The 19,121-nt window shown below is 48.9% G+C and overlaps 1 pseudogene; it reads right to left on the reverse strand.

The window, feature by feature from the left end:
- The window catches only part of LOC125625383 (uncharacterized), an 84,595-nt pseudogene extending 69,044 nt beyond the window's left edge, over positions 1-15,551 (reverse strand).
- Between the last annotated feature and the right edge of the window lie 3,570 nt (positions 15,552-19,121).

Consider the following 19,121-nt stretch of genomic DNA (forward strand, 5'->3'; position numbering starts at 1 on the left):
TACCACTCCAGGCCAGCAACACGTACTGGGGAATCACTGTAGAACAAAGCATTGCAGTGTATGTTTGCTGGCATTCAACCAAAATCCGTTCACGCGGTGGGAGGAGGCAAAATGCGACCTTGTAACGAAAGCACATGTGCTATGTATGTAATGTTAACTTTCAAGGTTTACCCTGAAAGAGTGTAGCCACTGTTTTATAAAATGTGTCTTTTTAAATACCGCTGTCCCTTTTTTTTTCTCCACCAGCTGCATGTGTTTCAATGATCACAGGATCTTCTCCTTCCCAGAGGCTAGTGAAGCTTAGAAAGAAAAAAAAACGCACTCGCGATGAAATGTTCTCCGAGCTCATGCTGTCCTCCCACACTGACAGAGCACAGACGAATGCGTGGAGGCAAATAATGTCAGAGTGCAGGAAAGCACAAAATGACCGGGAGGAGAGGTGGAGGGCTGAAGAGAGTAAGTGGCGGGCTGAAGAGAGTAAGTGGCGGGCTGAAGACAGGGCTGAAGCTCAAAGGTGGCGGCAGCGTGATGAGAGGAGGCAGGATTCAATGCTGAGGCTGCTGCAGGACCAAACCAGTATGCTCCAGTGTATGGTTGAGCTGCAGCAAAGGCAGCTGGAGCACAGACTGCCACTGCAGCCCCTCTGTAACCAACCGCCCTCCTCCCCAAGTTCCATAGCCTCCACACCCAGACGCCCAAGAACACGGTGGGGAGGCCTCCGGCCAACCAGCCACTCCCCCACAGAGGATTGCCCAAAAAAAAGAAGGCTGTCATTCAATAAATTTTAAAGTTGTAAACTTTTAAAGTGCTGTGCTTAAAGTGCTGTGTGGCATTTTCCTTCCCTCCTCCACCACCCCTCCTGGGATACCTTGGTAGTCATCCCCCTATTTGTGTGATGAATGAATAACGAATGCATGACTGTGAAGCAGCAATGACTTTATTGGCTCTGCAAGCAATGATTAAAGGGAGGAGGGGAGGGTGGTTAGCTTACAGGGAAGTAGAGTGAACCAAGGGGCGGGGGGGTTCATCAAGGAGAAACAAACAGAACTTTTACACCGTAGCCTGGCCAGTCATGAAACTGTTTTTCAAAGCTTCTCTGATGCGTACCGCGCCCTCCTGTGCTCTTCTAACCGCCCTGGTGTCTGGCTGCGCGTAACCAGCAGCCAGGCGATTTGCCTCAACCTCCCACCCCGCCATAAACGTCTCCCCCTTACTCTCACAGATATTGTGGAGCACACAGCAAGCAGTAATAACAGTGGGAATATTGGTTTCGCTGAGGTCTAAGCGAGTCAATAAACTGCGCCAGCGCGCCTTTAAACGTCCAAATGCACATTCTACCACCATTCTGCACTTGCTCAGCCTGTAGTTGAACAGCTCCTGACTACTGTCCAGGCTGCCTGTGTACGGCTTCATGAGCCATGGCATTAAGGGGTAGGCTGGGTCCCCAAGGATAACTATAGGCATTTCAACATCCCCAACAGTTATTTTCTGGTCTGGGAATAAAGTCCCTTCCTGCAGCTTTTGAAACAGACCAGAGTTCCTGAAGATGCGAGCATCATGCACCTTTCCCGGCCATCCCACGTTGATGTTGGTGAAACGTCCCTTGTGATCCACCAGAGCTTGCAGCACTATTGAAAAGTACCCCTTGCGGTTTATGTACTCGGCGGCTTGGTGCTCCGGTGCCAAGATAGGGATATGGGTTCCATCTATAGCCCCACCACAGTTAGGGAATCCCATTGCAGCAAAGCCATCCACTATGACCTGCACATTTCCCAGGGTCACTACCCTTGATATCAGCAGATCTTTGATTGCGTGGGCTACTTGCATCACAGCAGCCCCCACAGTAGATTTGCCCACTCCAAATTGATTCCCGACTGACCGGTAGCTGTCTGGCGTTGCAAGCTTCCACAGGGCTATCGCCACTCGCTTCTCAACTGTGAGGGCTGCTCTCATCTTGGTATTCATGCGCTTCAGGACAGGGGAAAGCAAGTCACAAAGTTCCATGAAAGTGCCCTTACGCATGCGAAAGTTTCGTAGCCACTGGGAATCGTCCCAGACCTGCAACACTATGCGGTCCCACCAGTCTGTGCTTGTTTCCCGAGCCCAGAATCGGCGTTCCACAGCATGAACCTGCCCCATTAGCACCATGATGCATGCATTGGCAGGGCCCATGCTTTCAGAGAAATCTGTGTCCATGTCCTGATCACTCACGGGACCGCGCTGACGTCGCCTCCTCGCCCGGTATCGCGTTGCCATGTTCTGGTGCTGCATATACTGCTGAATAATGCGTGTGGTGGTTAATGTGCTCCTAATTGCCAAAGTGAGCTGAGCGGGCTCCATGCTTGCCGTGGTATGGCGTCCGCACAGAAAAAAGGCGCGGAACGATTGTCTGCCGTTGCTCTGACGGAGGGAGGGGCGACTGACGACACGGCTTACAGGGTTGGCTTCAGGGAGCTAAAATCAACAAAGGGGGTGCCTGTACATCAAGGAGTATTTCAGGCAGGACTGCACGGAGGGTTCCAATAAGAAATGGTGCACCTAAGTTATCGTTGTTATTGGAACAAGGAGGTTAGCCTGGCCTCTGATTGATACATGGCTAGATTTACCTCGCTGCACCTTCTCTGTGAGTGACTGCAGTGTGACCTAGAGGAATGAGTCCCCTAGACAGGGGAGGAGGCAAATGAGTACAAAACAAATCTGGTCTATTTCTTGTTTTGACCCACTCCATCTATCTTTTACATCTTTGGCTGGCAGCAGACGGTGCAGAAGGACTGCATGCCATCCACATCTCATGGCTGCTTGGCAGAAGATGGTACAGTACGCCTGCTAGCCATCCCCATCTCTTGCCTGCCTGGCAGAAGATGGTGCAATACGACTGCTAGCAATCCTCATCTCTTGCCTGCCTGGCAGAAGATGGTACAGTACGACTGCTAGCAGTCCGTATCGCCTGCCTGCTCACCATAAGACGGTTCAATAGGACTGACTGCAGGACTAAAGAGAATGACCTGGTCAAGTCACTCCAAATTTAGTCCCTGCGCCCATGTCTGCCCAGGCGCTCCCAGCCGACGCGGCCAGGAGCACCTCGGACACGATGAGGACGACTACCAGTCGTATTGCACCGTCTGCTGCCAGAAGGCAAGGGGTTGCTGCTACTGTGCAGCAAAGCCGTACCGCGTCTGCCAGCACCCAGGAGACATAGGGTGACGGTTACCTGAGCGGGCTCCATGCTTGCTGTGGTATGGCGTCTGCACAGGTAACTCAGGAAAAAAGGCGCGAAATGATTGTCTGCCCTTGCTTTCACGGAGGGAGGGAGGGAACGGGGGCCTGACGACACGTACCCAGAACCACCCGCGACAATGTTTTAGCCCCATCAGAGCGCTCCATTGTGACTGCTCTGGACAGCACTCTCAGATGCCCGATTGTTTGCCATTGCTCTGACGCTGGGAGGGGCGCTTACAGGGTTGGCTTCAGGGAGCTAAAATCAACAAAGGGGGTGGCTTTACATCAAGGAGTATTTCAGGCAGGACTTCACAGAGGGTTCCAATAAGAAATGGTGCACCTAAGTTATTGTCCTTATTGGAGCAAGAAGGTTAGCCTGGCCTCTGATTGATACATGGCTAGATTTACCTCGCTGCACCTTGACTGCAGTGTGATCTAGAAGAATGAGTCCCCTAGACAGGGGAGGGGGGGGGAAGCAAATGAGTACAAAACAAATCTGGTCTATTTCTTGTTTTGACCCACTCCATCTATCTTTTACATCTTTGGCTGGCAGCAGACGGACTGCATGCCATCCACATCTCATGACTGCTCGGCAGAAGATGGTACAGCACGACTGCTAGCAGTCCGTATCGCCTGCCCGCTCACCATAAGACGGTTCAATAGGACTGACTGCAGGACTAAAGAGAATGACCTGGTCAAGTCACTCCAAATTTAGTCCCTGTGCCCATGTCTGCCCAGGCGCTCCTGATCGACCTCACAGAGGCGACCAGGAGCACCTCAGACATGACGATGACGGCTACCAGTCGTACTGTACCGTCTGCTGCCACAAGGCAAGGGGTTGCTGCTACTGTGTAGCAATGCCGTACCGCGTCTGCCAGCACCCAGGAGACATAGGGTGACGGTTACCTGAGCGGGCTCCATGCTTGCCATGGTATGGCGTCTGCACAGGTAACTCAGGAAAAAAGGCGCGAAATGATTGTCTGCCCTTGCTTTCACGGGGGGAGGGAGGGAACGGGAGGCTGACGATATGTACCCAGAACCACCCGCAACAATGTTTTAGCCCCATCAGGCATTGGGATCTCAACCCAGAATTCCAATGGGCAGCGGAGACTGCGGGAACTGTGGGATAGCTACCCACAGTGCAACGCTCCGGAAGTCGACGCTTGCCTCGGTACTGTGGAAGCGCTCCGCCGAGTTAATGCACTTAATGCACTTAGAGCATTTACTGTGGGGACACACACACTCGAATTTATAAAACCGATTTCTAAAAAACCGACTTCTATAAATTCGACCTTATTCCGTAGTGTAGACATACCCCTAGATACTTAAGAACTGCATAGGGGAAACTGAGGCACTCCCACACTATTCAGGGGAAACATTAAGAACAGTCCCACTTCGTCACAATACTAAACTGCTCAAGATAGTAAAGACCAAAGCAGACTGTGAAGAACTTCAAAAAGATCTCACAAAACTAAGTTATTAGGCAGCAAAATGGCAAATGAAATTTAATGTGAATAAGCGTAAAGTAATGCACATCGGAAAAAATAACCCCAACGATACATTCAATATGATGGGGGCTAATTTAGCTGCAACTAATCTGGAAAGAGATCTTGGAATCATCGTGGACAGTTCTCCGAGGATGTCCATGCAATGTGCAGCGGCAGTCAAAAAAGCAAACGGGACGTTAGGAATCATTTAAAAAGGGATAGAGAATAAGACAGAAAATATCTTATTGCTCCTATATACATCCATGGTACACCCACATCTTGAATACTGCGTACAGATATGGTCTCCTCATCTCAAAAAAGATACACTGGCATTAGAAAAGGTTCAGAGAAGGGCAACTCAAATGTTTGGAACGGGTCCCATATGAGGAGAGATTAAAGAGACCAGGACTTTTCAGCTTGGAAAAGAGGAGACTAAGGGGGATATGATAGAGGTATTTAAAATCATGAGTTGTGTGGAGAAATTGAATAAGGAAAAATTATTTACCTGTTCTCATAATACAAGAACTCGGGGCCACCAAATGAAATTAATGGGCAGCAGGTTTAAAACAAAAATAAAAGGTAGTTCTTCACACAGCGCACAGTCAACTTGTGGAACGCCTTGCCTGAGGAGGTTGTGCAGGCTAGGACTATAACAGGGTTTAAAAGAGAACTAGATAAATTCATGGAGGTTAAGTCCATTAATAGCTATTAGGTAAGGAATGGTGTCCCTGCTTGAGGGTGGAGGTGGATGACAGGCAAGAAATCACTTGATCCTTACCTGTTAGGATCACTCCCTTTGGGGCACCTGGCATTGACCACTGTCGGGAGACAGGATACTGGGCTGGACGGACCTTTGGTCTGACCCAGTTTGGCCATTCTTATGTTCTTATGAGAAAAATGGTACAAAACCCAACTGCTATTCAGCAGAACCCAGTGCAACGTAGGAACAACTGGGAACGAGGCAATCGGTCCCTAATGGGGGAACCTGGTGATTAACAATCATAGAATATCAGGGTTGGAAGGGACCTCAGGTGGTCATCTAGGAGGTCACCAGCTTCTCTGGTGATAAATAAGAGAAGATCTGTGATGGAAGAATTTCCCATACTCACAGCATTTGTTGGGTTTCTCTCCCGTGTGGATCCTCTGATGTACGATAAGGCCTGAGCGCCGAGCGAAGGTTTTCCCGCACTCACAGCATTCATAGGGTTTCTCCGCTGTGCGGATCCTCTGATGGCGAATAAGATGTGAGTGCTGAGTGAAGGTTTTCCCACACTCGCAGCAGCCACAGGGGCTCACTCTGGTGTGAATTCTCTGACGGGTAATAAGGTGTGAGCGCCTCCTGAACTTTTTCCCACACTCATAGCCCATGTTATTTCTCTCTCCTGTCAGGATTCTCTGCTGGGACATGGTTTCCTTGAGGCCTTCGTGAGTTCCCCGATAATTAACAGGTATTCCAACTTTCTGCACCAGCTGGTTTCCCTGACGCTTCTCTGGCCTGTGCTGCCCCTGAGAGCCTTTTCCCTGCTCACAACTCCTGGACACACTCCCTTTGCATCTTTGCAATAACATCCCCTGCGGTTCCACTCGTTCATCTTCCTGCTGAGGATTCTACTCCACAGTCTCTCTCACCATCCCATCACCTGCTGGGACAGAGAAAGGAAAACCTCAGAAGCCAGAAGTGAAAAGGGGGGAACAAACCAAGAGAAAAGCTGAAGATGGAAAAAAACCAGGGACTGAATTTCCCCCAACTCTTCCCCAAAGGGGAGAAAGGAGGGCATCAATTCTGAATCCAGTTCCCATCCAAACACTCCCCAGGGAGAAGGGAGTTTCGGGAGGGAACTACTGCCAGGAGTTAGGATTGGTAGGGAGCCATGAACAGTATCTGCCCTGAGGATACGACACCTGCTGGGGACCATCCTGAACCCAGAGACCTCACAAGGTCTTTGTTGGGAATCCCAGCTGTTTCCTTCAAGCACTGAGTAGGTTTAATCATCCCTCACCCACGCGGCTGCCTCTCAGGACCCCTCTTTCCTCTGAGCCCCAGAGATCTGGGGCCCACGGCTCTTCCCCTCGTTTCAGCTGGGAGATGACATCGGGTTTGGAAACTGGGAACCCTGCTCATGGGAAAGATGACCAGTGAGATCAGGTAACAGCAAAAGAAGAAATTACTCAACCTGTGCATCAATGATGGTTCTTTGAGATGTGTCTCCCTGTGGGTGCTCCCCTGTAGGTGCTAGCCCATTAAAAACAGCTGTGTAGACCGGTGGCTTTCCAGACTACTGTGCCCCTTCCAGGAGTCCGATTTGTCTTGCGTACCTCTGAGTTACACCTCATTTAAAAACTACTTGATTATAAAATCAGACATAAAAATACAAAAGTGTCACCACACACTGTGAATTGCTGACTTGCTCATTTTTACCATCTAATTATAAAATAAATAATCGGAATATAAATATTGTACTTACATTTCAGTGCGTATATCAAGGTTCTGTCCTCACTCTGAACTCTAGGGTACAGATGTGGGGACCTGCATGAAAGACCCCCTAAGCTTATTCTTACCAGCTTAGGTAAAAAAAAACTTTCCCAAGGTACAAACTTTGCCTTGTCCTTGAACCCTATGCTGCCACCACTAAGCGTGTTAAGCAAAGAACAGGGAAAGAGTCCACTTGGAGACGTCTTCCCCCAAAATATCCCCCCAAGCCCTACACCCCCTATCCTGCGGAAGGCTTGATAAAAATCCTCACCAATTTGTACAGGGGAACACAGACCCAAACCGTTGGATCTTAAGAACAATGAAAAAGCAATCAGGTTCTTAAAAAGAAGAATTTTTATTTAAGAAAAGGTAAAAGAATCACCTCTGTAAAATCAGGATGGTAAATACCTTACAGGGTAATCAGATTCAAAACATCGAGAATCCCTCTAGGCAAAACCTTAAGTTACAAAAAGACACAAAACCAGGAATATACATTCCATTTAGCACAGCTTATTTTACCAGCCATTAAACAAAAGGAAATCTAACGCATTTCTAGCCAGATTACTTACTAACTAACAGAAGTTCTGAGACTGCATTCCTGATCTGCTCCCGGCAAAAGCATCACACAGACAGCGAGACCCTTTGTTTCCCCCCTCCAGCTTTGAAAGTATCTTGTCTCCTCATTGGTCATTTTGGTCAGGTGCCAGCAAGGCTATTTTAGCTTCTTAACCCTTTACAGGTGAAAGGGTTTTACCTGTGGTCAGGAGGGATTTTATAGCACTGTATACAGAAAGGTGATTACCCTTCCCTTAATTCTTATGACAGCATAGTATATAGATGAGCATAAGCAAGTCATTGTATGAAATTTTACTTTGTACTGACTTAGCGAGTGATTTTTCCATAGCAACTCTGGAAGACCTCTGCGTACCCCAGGGGTACACAGACCACTGGTGTAGACACTGCAGCTCAGGCTTAAGAGACCGAGCTCCAGACCAATCTGCAACCTCTCTCTCTCTCTCTCTGTGTTGCCTTGTTTTTTTGCCCTGGATAGCAGCAAACTTAAGCCCAGTCTGTTCGTACCGTAGTTCCTGTGTCCCAAAGTGCAGTGCAGTTGTGTTCCCGTGTTCTGCTTCCCTTGGACCCAGTCATTACACATTAACCTTCAGGAGACTTCCATTGTCCAGTGTGCTTCATACATATGTGGATAGTCCTTGATAGTGTTTCCATGTAAATGGAGACTGACCTATGCTACTTCAACAGGAATTACATCCCCATCCCAGAAGAGGAATTCATTCCTTCACACCAAGTGGCTAACAAAGCAAATTGAGAAGGAAGCTGACCCATGCATATTTTTCATTAAAAAAACCTACTAAATAAAGCCCCCATTCTCCAGAGGGAGACAAGGTCAAAGTGAAGGGCTAGGATAATGAACCATAAAATCACAGAAACACACAGGGTAAAAGGACCTCAAGATGTCAGCTAGTCCATCCTCCAGCCCTGAGACAGGACCAAGTATACATAGACCGTCGGTCTACCCTCTTCTTAAAAACCTCCAGTGACCAAGATTCCACAACCTCTCTTGGTAACGTATTCCTGTACTTATCTATATGCACAGTTGGAAGTTTTTCCTAATATCCAACCTAAACATCCCATGCTGCAGAACAAGCCAGTTACTACTTCTCCCTACCCTAACCCTAAGCAGGAGAGGATAAGGGAAGATCAGATTTCAAGAAGACAACCATAATCAGTAGTGTCAGACAGCTGACAGGTCAAGGAGGAGGAGGAGGAGGATGGAGTGCTGGTTCTGAGCTTTGCCTAGGGACCGGTCATTAGAGACTTCAGCAAAAGCAGCCTCGGTGAAGAGCTACAATCTCTGACTCCCTGAATCCTTCCCTTCCTACCCCTCACCAGACCCCCCTGTGATGGGTTGGGTCACAGAGACCCTCTTGTCACCTCAGGTGCTGGAACTGCCTCTGAGCCCATTGCTCTGTCAGTTAGCGATGTCAAAAATTGCATCCCCACTGGACATGAATTGCAGCAAAAACGTAGTGTCAACAATAGTTACAGTGGCAAAAAAAGTCCATGAAACAGAAAACCAAGGACATTAAAGGCCATCAAAGTACATTAAGCAGAGTTAAGGATGACTAGTGCTGCCTCATGCCCATCCAGCATGTGGATGGTGGTAAAAATAAAACCTCTGAAAACCAGGAAATGAAGAACTAAACTACACACCACCCCTGCAATGTAACCTTAACTCCGCCCCTACCCCCTAGCCCTGGAGCTGGCAAATATCACTAGGAATAGGTCAGGAAGGGTGGTGCCAAGGTTACCAAACTACCCAAGGAAGGGGCAAATTTTCCATCTCTTGAAGTCTTCAAGTCAGGACAGCATGCCTTTCTGGAAGATATTTTCATCAAACACAAGGAATTCAGCGCATTGCAATGGTAACTGGATGAAACTCCATGGCCTGTATTACACAGGAGGTCAGACTAGATGACCTAATAGTCTCCCCCAGCCTAAAAATTTATTGATCAACAGAAGGAAGGACTAAGAACATGCCGCTGTGTGTTTTACCTTCCTCAGATTTTAATACCAGCATTTCTCCACATTCACTCCAGCAGTGTGCACTGTGCCAGCTGCAGCTTTAAATGAACGGTGGAGGGACTAGTTGGAGCAGCTGGGCAGAGCTGTGCCATGAAGAGAGGTGCACGTGAAACTGTAAAGAACAGGTATTCCTCATTTCAATGCTGAGCGGCGTAGGCAGCGTCAATAAGGGCGCACAAGGGCGTGTTCTTGCCACAAGGATCGTCAGCAGGCTGGTGCCGTACATGCTAAGGGTCTCCGGGGCTCAGTAAGGGGTAAGTGAAGGCACTGACTCGGAAGGAATCTTTATTGGAAGGGTAAAGGGTTGGTGACATTATGAAAGTCTGAGATGGATTGTGCGCAGTAGGCTCAGTGTCTGAGTGCAGGCCAGGGGTAGGCAGCTTCCGTTCCCTACATCAGACCTAACCCCAAGTTTTGCCTTAGCAAAGAGACGGTGTTAGCATTTGTGCTGTCCTGCGCTTGTGCTCTGCTCCCAAAGCGTTCTGTAGCGGGGAGGGTCGAGTGCTAGTCTGTGTGTCATTGGCCTGTCAGTGGGTTGCTGAAACAGGGAAAAACTTGAGGGTGCAATGTGAACCTTAACTCTTCATTTCTCCTGTTAAGAACCAAGGGGACAGGAATCCTTACCCAGCGAGGTCACATTCTCATAATTCTCCCGCATGACGTCTCCATAGAGGGCTCTCTGAGCGGGGTCCAGCAGAGCCCACTCTTCCTCAGTGAAATACACAGCCACCTCCTCGAAAGTCACCGGCCCCTGAAAGAGCAAGAGCCCCCCACTCTGCACCTGCTGCCCAGTGACAAGCCCACCGTTCACAGGGGAGGAGGACCAATCACATGGAAGCTCTGGGAGGCAGGCAGGCAGGATCCGACCCCCTTCTCATCAGAGCAGCCAAGAGGCATCAGGGTGAGGGGAGAAAGAGAGAGAGCCCCAACCCCTTCTAGCAGACAGAGATGGCCGGGGTCTTCACAGTCAACATTCACCTTCCAGCCAGAAGTGGATACAAGAGATAGAGCCCCCAGGAGGGTCCAAGGGCAGCCAGGCCCCTGGTAGGAATCCCAACCCCACCCCGTGCTAGCAGTTGGATGGAAAGGGATGGGGTGTCTTCCCCGGGCCTCACTGGGGGTTGCCCTCGGGCTATTAAGTTCAGACTCCAGTACTGGAGTCTGGTACATTTCCCCAGCCCAGTCAAGGGGGGAGTGTTTCCTGCTTGACAAATTAGGGAATTTCCACCCACAAACCCCATGGGTCTATTGCTAGAATCTAGGCCCCACCTGGCAGGTTTGTCACACCCTGTCCCCCTCCCTTTCTCCAACCTGTGTATTTCCTGCCCCCTCCCACCTGCCAACCACCCACAAAAGCACCCACCTCCTATGTCTTTACTGCCCTTCTCCCGCCAACAGGAGCCCACCAATAACTCCCCGATAATCCCTACCTGAACTGGCCCCACGGCAGCCATTTCCCTTCCCTGGTCCCTGGAAGGATGGGACGTAACGTTGCAGCCTGTCAGGGCAAGAAGGGGACGTGTCAGAACAGGACAGTAACATCACATCACAATTCCCCCCGGCTCTTTCACTGCAGACTGATGTTCTCGACTTTATCATGCAAATAAGAGAAATATTCAAAACACAATTAGTAATGGGGAGGACGGGGGGACATGGGACTTTAACTACCGAGACACCCGTTAGAAAAGGAATTCAAACAAACACAAAGTGTCCAATAAGTTCTCGGAATGCGTTGGGGACATCTGTTTGCTTCAGAAGATGGACGTAGTAACCAGGGGGATGGGCATTTTAGGGTTGATTCTGACTAACAGGCGGGAGTTAGTTAGGAAATGGAAGGTATCTGGCTGGTGAATCTTGCCCACATGCTCAAGGTTCAACTGATCGCCATATTTGGGGTCGGGAAGGAATTTTCCTCCAGGGCAGATTGGAAGATCCCTCTGTAGCAGGGGGCACGGGTCACTTGCTGGAGGATTCTCTGCACTTTGAAGTCTTTAAACCACGATTTAAGGACTTCAATAGCTCAGACATAGGTGAGAGGTTTATTGCAGGAGTGGGTGGGTGAGATTCTGTGGCCTGCATTGTGCATGAGGTCAGACTAGATGATCATAATGGTCCCTTCTGACCTTAATATATATGAATCTATATGGGCAAAAGTGTTCATGAAATGATGATTTCGTGATTCGAAGAAAAGAAACGCGTTAGAGCAGGAAAATAAGGACAACGGACTTCAAAAAAGCAGACTTCAACAAACTGTGAAAACTGGTATGTGAGTGTGACATTTCCCTCCATATTCTTTATGGAAATATGCTTATGAAATGAATAGGAGATAACCGAGATGTACTCTGTGCAAGATGGGTCTTGTAAGATATCATTGGAAAGGTTATAATTTACTGACTACGATTATCCAATTTGTGTGCACGTATCATTTCTATATCTGAAGTTGGGAATATTGACTATGTATCTGTATTTCAACTATGCTACTTTGGGTGACGCCCACTGCTAACACTTCAGGTACAACAATGGAAAAGCCAGACAGGACGGATGGGCCATCAGCAAGAACAATGGACGGTGAAAAGGCTCCATACTGCCACTGACTCCTGGACGCTGTGATACTACAGAGTCAGGTGGTCTTGTCACCGGATACTCAACATTACCTGGGACTTCTTGTAACTTTCCACTGGAAGGGAAGGGGGATCAAGTTTGGGAAACAAAGGATTCTCACCTTATGTAAATCCTATTTAAGGGTGGGGAGGTAGGCAAACAAAACGACTCCTCTCCGAGGCCTGTCTATCCAAGAAGAAAGACTGCTAAAGCCTCCTGAAGAGAAGGCCGGAGCGGGAAGGAGAGGGGGGCAGGGGAGTCCAGACTGAGACAGGTCCAGTCTGAAAAGTAATATAACTGGAACTCTGAAACATTGCAACCTGCCTAAAATAACATTTAGGGTAAGAAATTACATTGTGTAACCTGTTTTTTTAAGTATATTGAGCTTAGCTTGCGTATTTTGCTTTATTTGGTCAATAATCTGATTTGTTTAACTCTTATATTCACCTTTTGTAGTTAATAAACTTATTTCTTGTTTATAATTTAACCAAGTTTATGTAATTTCTACCTGCGGGGGGGGGGGGGGGGGGGGCAAGAAGTTGTGCATATATCCCTCCACATTGAGGGAAGGGGCAAATTTCATAAAACCTTGGAGTGTGTACCGCTTAAAGGGAGTGGGCACCAGAGTGCTGGGGCAAGCCCCTAAAGCTGAGTATTTCCAGAGCGGATCTCTCTCTTTCTGTGCAGCTGGGCATGGCCCTGCCCGTGTGCTTGACTGGAAGAGGCTTGTGAGCCTAACCCAGCCAGGCAAAGGGCACCGAGGCTGGTAGAATAGGCTGCCTCAGTGGCACCCCAGCACATCAGGTGACACCCCAAAGGACCCAAACCTGTCACAGTGAAGTCCCATGGGAATAAGATTCTAAGGAGACTAAAGCTCAGGAGAGCTGGTCGTTGCTTTGTTAATGCTGTCTCTGAGAAACAGCAAACTATCACAATGGGAAGGAAAGACAGACAGAATAGTAAGCTGCGAATATGGGTCTGTGAGCAGTTCTTTCATGACCAGACAATAAAAAGGAATCCTACAAAACTCTGAATCATGGACAAATTGCTTTGGAAGTTACACATGTTAGATACGTTAAAGTCAGCCATAAAATTCATCTTAGGGCGCTCAAGGAATGAGCTGAAGCAATCTCGGAACCATTTGCAATTATCTTTGAGAACGCCTGGAGAACAGTGAAGACTGGAGGAGGGCAAACAGAGTACCGATCTTTTAAAAGGGGAACAAAGAGGACTGGGGAATAAAGCCAGGAATGAACAAATTATTAAACCATCAATTTGTAAGCACATAGAGGACAGTAAGGTGTTAAGTTATAGCCAGCATGGATTTGCAAAAACAAATAATGCCAAGTCAATCTAATGTTCTGCTGTCACAGGGGTACTGGACACTGTAGACATGACATATCTTGATTTTAGTCAGGCTTTTGACACAGGCCCCCCGTGACATTCTCATAGTGAACAAGGGAAATGTGGTGAACATGAAAGTGCTATAAAATGGATGAAAATGTTGTTGAAAGGCTGTACTCAGACAGGAATCATTAGTGGTTCACTGTCCAACTGAGAGGACGTATACAATGGAGTACCCAGGGGCCAGTCCTGGATCTGATATATTCAATATTTTCACTAATTACTTGGATCACTGACTGGAGAGCATGCTGTCTAAATATGCAGATAATAGCAGTTGCAAGGGGTTGCAAGCACATTGGAGGACAGGATTAGAATTCAAGGTAACATTTACAAATTGGAGAACTGGGCTGAATGAATGAGATGAAATTCAATAAAGACGAGTGCAAAGTACCAGAGTTAGGGAAGGAAAACCAAATGCACAACGACCAAGTGGGGAAGAGCTGTTTACGAGATAGTACTACTGAAAACGATCAGGGATTATAGGGGATCACAGATTGAATCTGAGTCAACCATGTGACTCAATTGTGAAAAAACCTAATTAAGCATTGGAATAGATTAGCAAGAGAGGTGATGGAATCCCCATCATTCGAGGTTTTTAAGGACAGATTGGACAAACACCTCAGTGCTGGGGGCTGGTCTAGATGCCCTCTCATGGTTCATTCCAGCCCTACCGTTCTACGATTCTATGCTGGGGAAATGTTTGGTCACTTGATTACAGCACTGACCGGCCCCTCCCACTAGCACTAAACCAGCGAGACATTTTGAAACCCTCCCAGTAACAAAGTCTGGGAACCAAATGGGAGAGAAGAGCAGAACAAAGGGAGTGACATTGGGGGATTCCCGCTGACATTGTCCCCAGGGCAGCACACTCCTATAGAAGGGGGTACAGGGAGAGTCAGGAGCTGGCTTTTCCTCCCCCTGCACCTCATCTTGTTCATAGCAAAGTGAATCCGCCCAGGGATGCGGCAATAAGTGTGCGTGGGCCGGTCAGAAATCTGGGAATCTCTCTCCCCAATTATTTCTCCCACTGCCCTTTTCAGTCTCTCTCTCCTTTTTCTCCTTGTGTCTCCCTTCCCCTGTCTCTGGCTGGCAGCCAATTCTGGGGTTTCGCCCTCCTATGGCTGGATCGGCTCCGAAAATTGCTGAGGGGAGGAGAGACATGGGGTGAGGAGGAGCTGTCTGTGCAGAGTCACTTTCATGCCTATTCCCTGCACGTTCCCTGAGGTCTTATCAATCACCTGGAGTCTCTGGCTCAGATGTTGTTGTGGGCAGAGCCTTGGGTTGAGCTATGGGGCTAATTACAGCTGGAGAAAATCCTCACCTTGGCTGGGCACAGAGGAAGCTTTACTCACGGTCACTCCCCAGCCCCGATCCCGCTGGGGGAGCAGCAGCTGCTCAGCCTGGGCTCCCAGATCACAATCGAGGTAGCAGCATCTGACCGAGGAAGCTCAACCCCAATATCCTGAGGCAGAGAAAGTAACTTTCCTCCCTTTAGCAACAACTGAAACCCCCTCCCCACAGGGACACCCCCTGATCGTATCTGCCCCCATGTTAATTTGGAGTCACTCCCTGTTCTGCCTTGCAGTGACTCCGGATTAACACGCGTCTCAGCGAGACCAGAAACGTGGCTCAAGCAGGAGGAGGCCAGACTCCTTTTAAACGGATCATTGCAGCAGGGGATCGAATCTGCTCCCGCCCCCCTCGCTCCCCATGTACTGAGACGGATTCACAGCAACAGTTTCCCATGGCCCCCCGCCGCCTGACCACCCCCCTTCACACCATCTGTCCCTCCCCGACCCCTGGCTCCGGGAGTCTCTGTCCGGGCGGCTGCCCCCAAGGTCTCTTCGCCAATCAGCGAGCGGGGCCCCCTCAGGCGCACCGTTAACCGCCTCCGCCCGTAGGTTGGAGTAACGTCATTTCCGGCCTCAGGTGGGTCAGGAACTACATCTCCCAGCCTGCCCTGGGGCGCTGCCGAACTCTCGGGCCCAGCCCACACAGACCCCCCCCGCCCCACCGTACCTGGCTTGTCAGACGCGGTGACACTGGGTCAGACCCGGGAGGCGGGTTCGGCGGCGATGGCCCTGCCCCCAGCGCTCTGGCTTGCCTGGGACTGAGCATGCGGATTGACCACAGCTGGCGCATGCTCAGTAGTAGCTGCTGAAGCCGCTGCGCCCTCACTCTGCCTTGACCCAAAACTTCCCTACGCGGGATGGGGGAGGGGCGGAGTGTGGGAAGGGGGCGGAGGCTAAGCGGGGGGGGGGGCAGAACTCCGGCACGGGGAGCGGGAGGGGCCAGGGGGGGTCCTTTTTTACCCCCCCGTGTTGTGTGTGTGTTCTGTGTCATCTCGAGTGTTGTGTGTGACGTGGTGTGTGTCGTGTTGTGTGTCGTCTAGCGTGTGTGTGATATGTTGTGTGTCATTGTGTGTGTCGTGTTGTCTGTATGTGACGTGTTGTGTGTCGTGTGACGTGTTGTGTGTGATGTGTGTGTGACGTGGTGTGTGTTGTGTGTCATTGTGTGTGTCTGTGTGTTGTGTTGTGTGTGATGTGTTGTGTGCCATTTTGTGTGTCGTGTGACGTGTCGTGTGGGTGTGTGACGTGTGTCTGTGTGAGGCGGGTTGTGTGTTGTGTTGTGCGTGTGACATGTGTGTCGTGTTGTGTGTGTCATGTTGTGTGTGTGTGTCAGTGTCATGTGTTTTGTGTGTGATGTTATTTGTGTCATGTTGTGTTGTGTGCCATTTTGTGTGTCATGTGTGTTGTGTCATGTTGTGTGTGTAGTGTTGTGTGTGTGACGTGTTGTTTGTCCTGTTGTGTGTGTGACGTGTGTCATGTTCTGTCTGTGTGTGTCGGTGTCGTGTGTTCTGTGTGTGTGATGTTTTGTGAATCGTGTTGTGTGTGTGTTGTCTTGTGTGCCTTTTGTATGTCCTGTTGTTTGTGTATCTGACGTGTAGTATTGTGTGTGTGCCTTTGTGAGACTGGTCGTGTATAGTGTTGTGTGCGTGTGATGTGTTGTTGTGTGTGTGATGTGTGTTGTGTGTCATCTCAAGTGTTGTGTGGAGTGTGTGTGTCATGTTATCCGTGTGTTGTGTGTCGTCTAGCGTGTGTGACATGTTGTGTGTTGTGTGTGTGTTGTGTGTGTGATGTTTTGTGTGTCGTGTGTGTGTTGTGTTGTGTGCCATTTTGTGTATCGCGTGACATGTTATGTGTGACGTGTTGTGGGTCTGCGATGTGTTGTGTGTCATGTTGTGTGTGTGTGACGTGTTGTGAAATGTGTGTCGTGTTGTGTAGGTTTGTGTGTGGGTGACGTGTTGTGTGTCGTATTGTTTGTGTCTGTGTGAGATGGGTTGTGTGTTGTGTTCAGTGTGTGTGAGATGGGTTGTGTGTGTGACATTCTGTGTGTGCGTGCGCACATGCAAATTTTGTGCGTGTGCAAAGTGGGACGCATTGTGCATGACGTGTGACACGCAAAGTGCATGCGACACGCAACATGCTCTGTGTGCCATGTCCGACGTGTGATGTGTGGAGTGTGTCTGTTGTGTGTGTTTCTCAGTGTCATGTGTTGTGTGTGTGATGTTTTGTGTGTCGTGTTCTGTGCCATTTTGTTTGTTGTGAGGTGTTGTGTGTCGTGTGTGTGTCGGTGTCGTGTGTTGTATGTGACATGTGTTTCTGTATGTGTGACGTGTTGTGTCTTGTTCTGTGTGTGAGACGTTTTGTCTGTCGTGTTGTGTATATTGTGTTGTGTGCTGTTGTGTGTGTCGTGAGGTGTTGTGTGTCGTGTTGAGTGTGTGTCGAAGTCATGTGTTGTGTGTAATCTTTTGTGTGTCGTGTTGTGTGTGTGCTGTGTTGTGTGCCATTTTGTGTGTCGTGTGAGGTGTTGTGTGCCGTGCTCTGTGTTTCTGTTGGTGTCATGTGTTGTGTGTGATTTTTGTGTCGTGTTGTGTGCTGCTTTGTGTGTCGTGTGACGTGTTGTGTGTGTTGTGGTTTCCATAAGTGTTGTGTTCTGTGTGTGTCGGTGTCGTGTGTTGTGTGTGTGTGAGATGTGTTTGTGTGTGTGAGATGTGTCATGTTGTGGGTTGTCATAAGTGTTGTGTTGAGTGTGTGTGACTTCTTGTGTGTCCTGTTGTGTGTGTGTATTGGTGTCATGTGTTTTGTGTGATGTTTTGTGCATGATCTTTTGTGTCGTGTTGGGTATGTGTTGTGTTGTGCCGTTTTAGGTGTTGTGTGTTGTGTTGTGTTGTGTGTGTGTGTTGTGTGCTGTTTTGTGAGTCATGGTGTGTGTTTGTTGTGTTTGTGTCGGAGTGTGTTGTGTGTGTGTCGGAGTGTGTTTTGTGTGTGTGTCGGCGTGTGTTGTGTGTGTGTTGGATTGCATTTTGTGTGTGTCGGCATGTGTTGTGTGTCTTGTGTGTGTGTGTCATCATCTGTGTTGTGTGTGTGTCGTCTGTGTTTTGTGTGTGTGATGGCGTGTGTTGTGTGTGTATGTCAGAGTGTTTGTGTGTGTGTTGTGTGTGTGTCGGTGTCTGTGTGTGTGTTGGCTTGTGTTGTGTGTATGTGTTGTGTGTGTGTGGGCATGTGTTGTGTGTGTGTTAGCGTCTGTGTGTGTGTTGTGTGTGTTGGCGTGTGTTGTGTGTGTGTGTATCGGAGTATTTTGTGTGTGTGTGTTTGCGTATGTTGTGTGTTGTGTGTTTGTGTCGGCGTGTGTTGTGTGTGTGTCTGGGCATGTGCTCTGTGTGTTGTGTGTGTCGGCATGTGTTGTGTGTGTGTGTTGTGCGTGTGTGTCGGCGTGTGTTTTGTGTGTGTCGGCATCTGTTGTGTGTGTGTTGTGTGTGTGTCTTCATGTTGTGTGTGTGTGTGTGTCGGAGTGTGTTGTGTGTGTCGTCATCTGTGTTGTGTGTATGTTGGCATGTGTTGTGTGTGTGTGTTGGCGTGTGTTGTGTGTGTGAGATGGCGTGTTTTGTGTGAGTGTGTTCTGTGTATGTAGGAGTCTGTTGTGTGTGTATGTCGGAGTGTTTTGTGTGTGTGTGTGTGTGTGTTGTGTGTGTGTCGGAGTCTTTGTGTGTGTGTGTGCGTGTGTTGTGTGTGTCAGTGTGTGGTGTGTGGTGTGTGTGTGTTGGCGTGTGTGTTGGCGTGTGTTGTGTGTGTGTCAGCGTGTGTTGTGTGTGTTTGTTGTGTGTCGGCGTGTGTGTGTTGTGTGTGTGTTGCCGTGTGTTTTGTGTGTGTGTTGTGTGTGTGTGTGTGTCAGCGTGTGTTGTGTGTGTCGGAGTGTGTTTTGTGTGTGTGTTGTGTGTGTGTGAGATGGCGTGTTTTGTGTGAGTGTGTTCTGTGTATGTAGGAGTCTGT

Source organism: Caretta caretta, chromosome 26 (genome assembly GCF_965140235.1).
Source record: "Caretta caretta isolate rCarCar2 chromosome 26, rCarCar1.hap1, whole genome shotgun sequence".
Taxonomy (NCBI): domain Eukaryota; kingdom Metazoa; phylum Chordata; order Testudines; family Cheloniidae; genus Caretta; species Caretta caretta.